Here is a 9,243-nt window from a genome sequence, read left to right as displayed (position 1 = left end):
CTTCTTACAGCAAACCTTTCTCTAGTTTTATTGCAATAATCATTTTAATAATGCAGTATCTTTCACATTAGCCGATCGATAATACTCTTTTATCGTTTCATATGTTATTTATGCAAGTTAACCTTAACCATAGATGCCGTCTTAATGTCTGCTGACAGTACGCTATGGAAATCTCAAATGCTACACACAAATGCATCACTTCATTTGGATCACTGCGTACCTACTACGGCGTTGAATAAACATAGCAACGTACATATGCATCGTGATTTATTCACGAACTAACTCAATTTATGATGATTGTTTTGACTAGTTTTTGAAGTTTACAAAATACAAGAAAAGTCATAATTTTTCGGAAATAACAACGTTGTTCACCATCGTGACTAAAAAGTTATTGTTTCCGCCCGGGATCGAACCGGGGGCCTTCCGCGTGTTAGGCGGATGTGATAACCACTACACCACGGAAACGCTGAAATATGGTGCCATTATCTACTAAAAGCTTCAAAACCGCTGAGTAATTTTGAATTAAACAAATAGCAACCGCCTGTGTTACATTCAAGCAGTTTTCCGGGACATTTGAAAAATTCATAACAGTCGTTTGTATCCGACGTCGAAAGAAGAATACAGCATCCTTTTTATTGCACATAACATTCAGTGCGCTGCTGCAAAACACCACTGCGGGAACAATTCACTACACAGCAGCAGTCAGTGTGTTTGAACGGTGCGCTGCAGTAAAGTCAGCATAATCCCCCGCCTCTGCCATTTATGGAGGGCTGGGCTGGCTGAGCTGCCAGGTTGCTCATCTTTTCGCGAGCGCGAGATGCGATTGCTCCTCAGTGGAGCCCAATAAATTTGAATTATGTTTTCATTCATTCATAAAATTATGATTTATGCTATCGGAGCTGCGGAGGATTGATGAGGGCAGAGGGGAACGGAAAACCACAAAAAAGTGGCACGAATAAAGCGGCAGTAGCAGCCAGTAGTACAGTGACCAGAGTTGTCAGTAAACTAGCTTGTTGAAATTATTATAGCGCAAAATGTTTGCAAACTTAGCAAATCTATTTAATTTGACTCCACAACTTTATTTGTATTCTGACACCTCTTTAGTGTGTATGTACCTAAACTATCTCAAGAACTTTAGAGTAGTGGACTTAAACGCAACTCATCTTTTGGAATATTGCAAAAGAATTGTTTTGAATGCGTTCATCAATTTTATTGTTTTATTTTCAGGTTCTTTGCAAAACTAATTATTCATATGCAGGGTTGGGAAAAATCAAATTTTCGAAAAATCGAGAATGATCAAACTCACCCGCGATTTTACTTTTAAATTATCAAGTGATTAAAACTCGCCAGCGATTAGGAATCGTTCGAAAATCGTATCTTGATTTGAAGCATTTACCGTTACATTTTGAATTCTTTTTCATCACTAGCATGAAGCTATAACGCCAAATAGAAGATATAACGGGACTGTTACCAATTAGCTATTATTAGTGAAGATTAATGATTGAATGAAAATTCTGTGTTTATTATCGTTTGAGTACAAAATTTGAGAAGTTGTCGCCGGTGACAACTCGCCTACTGTTTTCACGTGAGAAGTTTTCACATGAAAATTGCAATCATGATCGTCTGATAATGATTAAGCACAACACTGTTCATATGGTTACCCTACCCCGTGTCGGTAGCGTTCATCGCCAGTCAATGGGGCAAAAAGATGAGACCAGACCAGAAGAAGCAGCTTCTCGAAAATAACAAATCGCGATAACGATAGAATTTCCACAAACACACCAGCGTGCATACAATGGGGATGATTTTTCCTCGACAGTTGTGGTTGTTTCGTCGTCGTCACTATTTCATTTGCGATTCTAGTTCAGGAAGTTTTTTTCCTTTTTATTTAGTTCAGTTCTGGCAGTGATTTTCCTTCACGCTTATCTTAATGCAATATTTTCAACTAATGTGCGCTTTTCGCAGCTCTTGCAGAGGTTTTGCTTCCGTTCTTTCTGCGGTCGAGTCTTTTCGTCTTTGTTTCCACCCTGTCAGGCAGATATTTTTCGGTTCAACGCTATTGAGTAGCCGTATCTCGACTTTTGAGAATATTCGTGTGACAACACCTCAGCTTGTCAAATTCGTATACAAATATAATTTGAAAACTTTAGTGAAATGCTATTTTCAAATAAAATACTGCACAAGAAGTTCAGAATTGTATGAATAAGAACTAAGCAAACATTGTGCCGGTTTTTGCACCATCTGGAACCATATAGATTCTTTATTAAATATACGTTTTAAGGACTGTAAGACTCTCTGGCCAATTTGTAACAGGTTCCGGATGTTCTGCGAAAGTGACATTTATTCAGGGTGTATGGCCAATTCCGCACCGTTTTCACGAAAATGGCCGTATCTCTGCGTATACCTAATGGATTTTAAACCTGCAGCCAGCATTGATCAGCATATTAGTTCTAGTTTCTGGGGAAAGCATAAAACATGATGGCAGTAAACGTCACATAAAATGACAAGCAAAAGAAAAAATGCGTTTTTAACATACCCTCAGAAAACCCGGAACATCTCCGGTGGCCAAGGACCTATCTGAGGTTTTGCATGGGGATAGTATACTAGAAGAATTTCTGCGTCTTATGGTCCCAATTTTATCAAAATCGGAAGATTCTACACAAAGTTATGCTGACTTGAACTTTGACAAAATTTTGCCTATCTCAACCTTTTTGTCTAACCCCTGTACTTATCGGTTTTGAGCAGCAAGGCCTCTACTCTGTTCTTAACTTTCTTTGCGGGTATAGAGATGCGCTCGACTTCCGCTTTGAGCTACTGACCAGCTGCCAGGGATTTTCGTCCCTTGTGCCGATGACACTGGCCGGCAGGTACCCTCTTGCGGCCCGGCGACTAGCGTTTGATTGGTGCCTTTCGCTTCTTTTGGCCGAGAAGTCGCCTTCTCGGGTCAACGCCCTTCAGGCATCACTACATCCCGATCTGCTCCGTCAAGACGACGTTTGGCCTACTGTCGCCTACTACTTGACTTCGCTCTGAGCACCTTCTCCGGTTTACTGCCTGAGCCGTTTTTGGTTAGGCGCAACATTTTCCTCGTTGGCCGTCAGGGCGAAATCAATGCCATAGTTGATGTTCCAAGGAAGGAGAAGGCCTCAGTTGTGGCACCTTTGTCGGCCTTCTCGCTTCTCCCGGGTGGCTGATAAAAGCGTTCTGTTCTTGTATTATGACTCGAACACCAGCAGGTTCTGTTTCAGTTCATTAATGATGTTCTGCCTTTCGCTTGCGAACTCAATAATATTATCGAGTTACTCGACGACCACCCACATCCCGGGTAGTGGTCTAAATATTGTACCCAAATCTAGATTATAGACACTGTAGGTTCTATAGACGAGCTGAGGCGAAGACGAGGGTAGCCAAACGAACTCTCAACTAGTGTAGCTAAACGAGCATGACGCCACGATTGCAATCCAAGCAATGACGTCAAATTCGCCTGGTACACTTCTCACTTCTCACATCTCCCATCTTTATCTCATTTTTCACATTAGTAAACAATGCAAAACATACTGATCTATTTTTTTCCTGGCAAAAGGACCATTGACTGCCATCATTAGTATCAAAGTTGATGTTCCCGTTCAATTATTTGATGGGTATCATATCATCAAATACTGGATTGCTGTTAAGTATCCAGTAATCGATTTTACATGGTTTCAACTTTTTAGGGAAAGAATTGTTCGCTCAATGAACTGCCACGCGGATTACTGATTTACAGTAAAAACATAATTGTTGATTGGGGTTCAGTAAACTTGTTAGCTGCTTCACAGAAAATCAGAATCAGCAAAAGAATGATTTAGCAAATTCAATTGCTGGATGAAGAAATGATAATTTGGTGTAAAGAGGCATCTCGGCTTGCAGGTGAACACTTTCAGATGGCAAAATAATGTAGTTGTGTAGTTCCAATGTAGTAAACGGAGAAATAGATTATTATTTTTTGTTTTGTTTTTCAAACTTCATGTATGTATAAGTTGATTACAATTTGCCTTCGATGCATCAGCCAATAATGAGAGAGGAGTTCCTGGTGATTGACCTCGCCATCAAAATCATCCCGGCTAAATATAAACCAGCATACTTGGGTCGGCCGACTTGGCACGGATTAACTACAAGCTGGCAGACCTCATCGTAAAACGCTCCACATCCTTGATTGGGGTAAATATTTACCCCAAACAGTTTTTTGGCATATGGCCCTTGCCCCGAGAAAACGCGTATCGTGCTTCGTGATGATGGCTGTTTTCATTCGCTTTATTGCGAGAACAAATGTGTGAAATTTAAATAATTTGATCTGCTTGCATCAGCGCTACACGAGCGCAGAAATGCCATACAGAACAACAAGCATCCAAATAAAAACAAAACAGTTAATTCGACTTTTATGGGACAGTTCACGGATGCACGGGGTGGGAGAGGGCAGTCCAAGAGGAAACGTTTGTCCTTCCGTTCTTTGATGCAGTAAAATATTGCTTGCAGTTGCAATTTGTGCTATATTTAAAAATTGCATCAAGAGTCAAATCAACTCAGCATCAGAGTCAACATGTCTGCCAAAGCTAAGGCAAACTTTCAGATTATTTAACGGGTGGGACGTGGGATGCATGCGACGGTCTCGGTTGATGATCGTTTTATTTATGTACCGACATGGCATCTAACGTACATATATAAATATAAACACTTGCGTATACAATTCACTACAGCTCTGATGTGGTTCATTCGAGCGAGCTAAAATATATTTTATTACTCCACTTGTTTACATTTCACTGTCCGTCCGAAAGCAGCGTTTGTTTGTCCAGCGAATTTGTTTGGACATTGTCCGTCGAAGTGGGAGAGGAACTAGGGCATATTTTGGGGTATGGAGGTTTAGAAAAAATGAAAAGAGTGACAGTAGTAAAAACAATCTACCAAATTGCAGATTAATTTACTGAATGAGTGAACATTGTCCAAAGGAAAACAAGCATTTTTTTCCATTTCGTAAACCAACTGTGTTCAACTTAGAAGTGTTGTGTATGAAATGAAGCTACATAAGCATCTAACATTTACAATATGTTGATATTGTCAAAAATTAAAATTACGGGTTTCAAAAACTTTAAACTTGCTACTCTTAGGTTAGTAGGCCAATCTCGTTGATTTTTTATCTTCATTATATTTATTAGGTGTGGTTTTTGACCATCACTTCTCTCAGTTTAGTGCAATACATCATACAATCAGGAAGCCAATCTCGTTGATTTGAGACGAGACGATAATTGTTGATATAATTGAACTGTCTGAACACTAGCTACAAAAGTACACCCTACCAACCTTGGAACTAGCCGCACGCGCTGAACTGTTGACACTCGCGTGATATAGGTTTGAAATTGCACATTTAACACAGATGAAAATTACCGCCATCCCGTGGCATAATCTTTCGCAAATAACCCAATATTTGCCCACATTCTCAAGGGTGAGGAAACCAAACAGAACAGAACGGCTGTTCGAGTACACGGCACACGAGACGTTGCGACGACGCGACGCTGCAATCTGTTGTAACCATTGTTGTAATTGACTCGTTTGCGGACAATTGGAGTGCAGCTCGTGTTTGTCCGATGGCGGCGGTAACACAAAAACCTCCACGACTATTTTAGCCATGCGGCTGTTTGGGGCTAAACAAGTCCACTTTTTAAAACTAAGAAAAAATGCCGAGCTCAACTCAACTGTAACGGTATCATAGACATTCTTACGTCATGCAACAGTTAATGAACATAACAAGCTGATTTTAAAATTGCAGAACGTTCCGATAAATTCGATAACATTTAATTATATAAAAATTTGTTGTCGGAAAACTTCTAGGGGCAAAACGCCGGCTAGCTGCCAATTATTGACAAATGAACGACTTAGGTCCTACAGCTTCACGTATGTTCGTATAAATGGACAGCGGGTGGAGGCGCGTGGTATATCAAATGGTCGACTTTTAGCAGCACAAGGCCGACAAATTTGGTTGCAGCAAGTCAAATATAACAGAATTTGATTGTCTTGAGTAAGGGGCCATCCAGAAACCACGTGGTCATATTTTTGAAGATTTTCAACCCCCCCTCCCCCCATGTGGCTTATCGTGGTCATTTGGCAGACCCCCCTCCCCCCCCCCTATGACCACGTGGTTTTTCCAAGTACAAAAATTTAAAAAAACCTTATGTAACTAAAACATATGGTTAATCCGATCAATTTTGAAGATGGACAATTTCAATTGATTCAAAATTAAACTAAACCCAGCATGGAAATTATAAATTTTCATGAAGTCGAAAATTTTGATTATGTTATCATGTTGTAATGTGTATCAGGTATTGGGATATCTAGAACTCGCACACCTTCAATGCATCAGGAGGATACAAAAAAATGTGGACTCGCGAATATCTTATAAAAATTTCGGGAAAAATTTATAATGGTTTAGACATTTTCCAAAATATCCCTATATTTCTTAATTTTTTTTAAATTGTTTTATTAGTGTTTTTTTTTAATTACTATAAAGTTCATCACTGAATATCCCTATAGATTCCTTAGAGTATTTGGGACCTTTCATAGCTCTGGAGCTACTGGAAATTCTTAAGATATTAACCTCAGCGAAGCATCTGAACTGAACTTCTACAACAAAAAGTTTATCAGAGAATCACAAAGTTAATATGTAATCTTAGAGATGCAAATAAAACCTCCTACTGTTGTTTCTTTTGAGTAGCATTCCTGTAGAAATTTCAGTATTGTTTTCAGAATCATCAATATTAGAAATAAATAATTATAAAATTATTTTTTTTAAATTGTTCATTGCTAATATTGATTTATTCATGAAAATTTTGTATTTTTTCGTTGAACATTTTGATTTGTTTATGGAAAATTCTTATTTCATAATTGCAATTTTTGCTTTTACAAGTGCTAATTTATTATTGTTGTGTGTATTATTGTTCTTTATTGGCAATTTCCTATTTTATTATGGAAAATTTCTATTTTTTCTCTACTAAAGAGATTTTCAATCCAGAGCTGGCTCATCTCTCAAAATTTCTAATTCTTCATTGAAATTTTAATTTATTGTCGACTCGTGGAAGCCAATGATGCCATACTAAAAATATTTTCTCGGTCACTCTGATGGTGATGGAATAATTTTCCAAGGTACTTCTAATCCACATCTCGAATATGCTTCAATCAATGGTCCTTTCATAAGCGACTCATAGAGGAATGGATGTATTGTAGACCAATTATTATTTTGGAGTTCGGAGTTGGAGCTTATGAATGATGTATGATATAATATCCCAGTAGGTCCATTGGGTTGATATGACTTCAATTATTATTTATACAAGCTACTACAGCCTTTTTAGGTTATACAAAACGTCCTGGAAGTCATGTTTGAACTACTCAAGTCCGTGAACCCAGTGCTTCTAAGGCCCTACAAAAACAGTTTGCGAACAAACCTCATAGTCATTGTGCAACTTGCTGTTGACTTAAGATAATTTAGGGTACCTTGTCTCTTGGATCTCATGTTAAATTAGGATCATGCTTATTTCATCGGATTGGGTATATACCAATGATGAGAACATTGCAAATGTCTTGATTGATCTGGTAGATTCGTGGGCTGAACTTGAGAGCATTTTGAAGTACCTTGAGCATCTCGTATTCATGAATATTAATCACTGGCTTAACGTTCAGGATGACCCATCTTATCTGACCACCCATCTGTTCAGAATGATTCAAACATTTAAACTTTATTTACACGCTCTTAGAATCGAAATCTTCCCAAGGTTTCGGATATCTGAGTTTTCATGGTCAGTCAAATTTGAGCTCCCATATTTTTCTGTAAAGCCAATATCTAGATGAACAATTTTACTAAAGAAAATGGTGGCCTAGCATATATGACCCATCATTCCTGAAAGGGTTGAGATTTGTTTTGGAATTCAATTTCAATCGTTATTATAACACTATTTTTTAACCTGGATTGTTTTAGGAATTGGAGAGTTTTTTCTGGAACACTGCCACTTTTTTTTCATATCGCAGGAATCTCATTAGTTTTAAGACCCTTTTTTAAATTTTAAAAGCATTTTATTTAGAATTTCATATTGATTTTTTAAATGCAAGCTTCATTTCATTTAGGTGCATTATTAATTTTTTCGATCAATTAAGATAATTATTCAATATCATAAAAACTAGGCTTCTTAAGCCTAAATTATTGCCTACATTTATTGCTTGGATTAATTTTAAATTCCAAGATCTTAATTTTCAAGAATAATTATTCTGGAGTTGCAAGGGAAACCCTTCGGAATATTGATAAGAAATTCTTCGGAGTCTCCCTGGAAAATCTTTAGAATTTCAACGACATTTTTTTTCCGAAATTCTGTGGAAGAGTTCCGAAAAATGTTAGGTAGAAATTTTGAAGAACTAGAAGAATCCGTAGAAGGATCCGAAATGCATATTTACAATGAAAATTCCAATACACATCAAATTCCGAAGAATTTCCAGTATAAATTATAAAAAAAAATCCAGCTCACTTCTTTACAGGATCTCTAAAGATTTTTTTTTAAATCCTGGACAACTTTAATGCAACTTCAAAGGAAACTTCCAATGGATTTTTTTTTCGTTTTCCAAAAGAAATTCTTAGAAATTTTCAGCAGTTTTTAATTAATTTCCAAAAGAAATTATTCGGAATATGCCAAAATATTTCCGATGGAAATTCCTAAGATTTTCCAGTAGAAAATCGAAAAAAGTTCATCTGAATCACTAATAATGAATTTCCCGAGGAAATTCCGATGTTTTTACAAGTCGAAATAACGAAAAAATTGTACTTTTGTAGTACTTGTAAAGGTTGTACTTTTGAAGCATTTCCAGTAGGAATTCCTTAAAAAAATGAATCAAAATTTTAAAGATTTTCTGATGTGAAAATTCCTTAAACCTTCTTAATCATTTCCTGTGCATCTTTGCATGGTAAAGATTTAAAGCAATGTTTAGCTGAACCTACAAACAAATCAAAATGACATCCCGGAGAAGAATGAATTCCCGATGAAATTTTGAAACGATTTCTGGTTCAAATTCAAAAAACATGAACCTTGAGAATTCTAAAGATTTATTCTTTGAAAATCCAAAGAATTTTTTGAAGATAATCCATAGACTCTTCCATGGAAATTCTAAATAACGGCTCGAATAAAAAATACTTGGAAAATTAAAAAAATGTGATAGAACTCACAAAGAGCGTAA

The 9,243-nt window shown here is 37.2% G+C and overlaps 1 non-coding gene across 1 annotated transcript; it reads right to left on the bottom strand.

The window, feature by feature from the left end:
• Positions 1-392: 392 nt before the first annotated feature.
• On the bottom strand, positions 393-465 carry Trnav-aac (transfer RNA valine (anticodon AAC)). Its single transcript has one exon. It is a non-coding gene; the product is annotated as a tRNA-Val (tRNA).
• Between the last annotated feature and the right edge of the window lie 8,778 nt (positions 466-9,243).

This window comes from Armigeres subalbatus, chromosome 3 (assembly GCF_024139115.2).
Source record: "Armigeres subalbatus isolate Guangzhou_Male chromosome 3, GZ_Asu_2, whole genome shotgun sequence".
Classification (NCBI taxonomy): domain Eukaryota; kingdom Metazoa; phylum Arthropoda; class Insecta; order Diptera; family Culicidae; genus Armigeres; species Armigeres subalbatus.
Note: the sequence above shows the minus strand (reverse complement) of the source record. Positions and strands in the feature narration are given on the sequence as shown.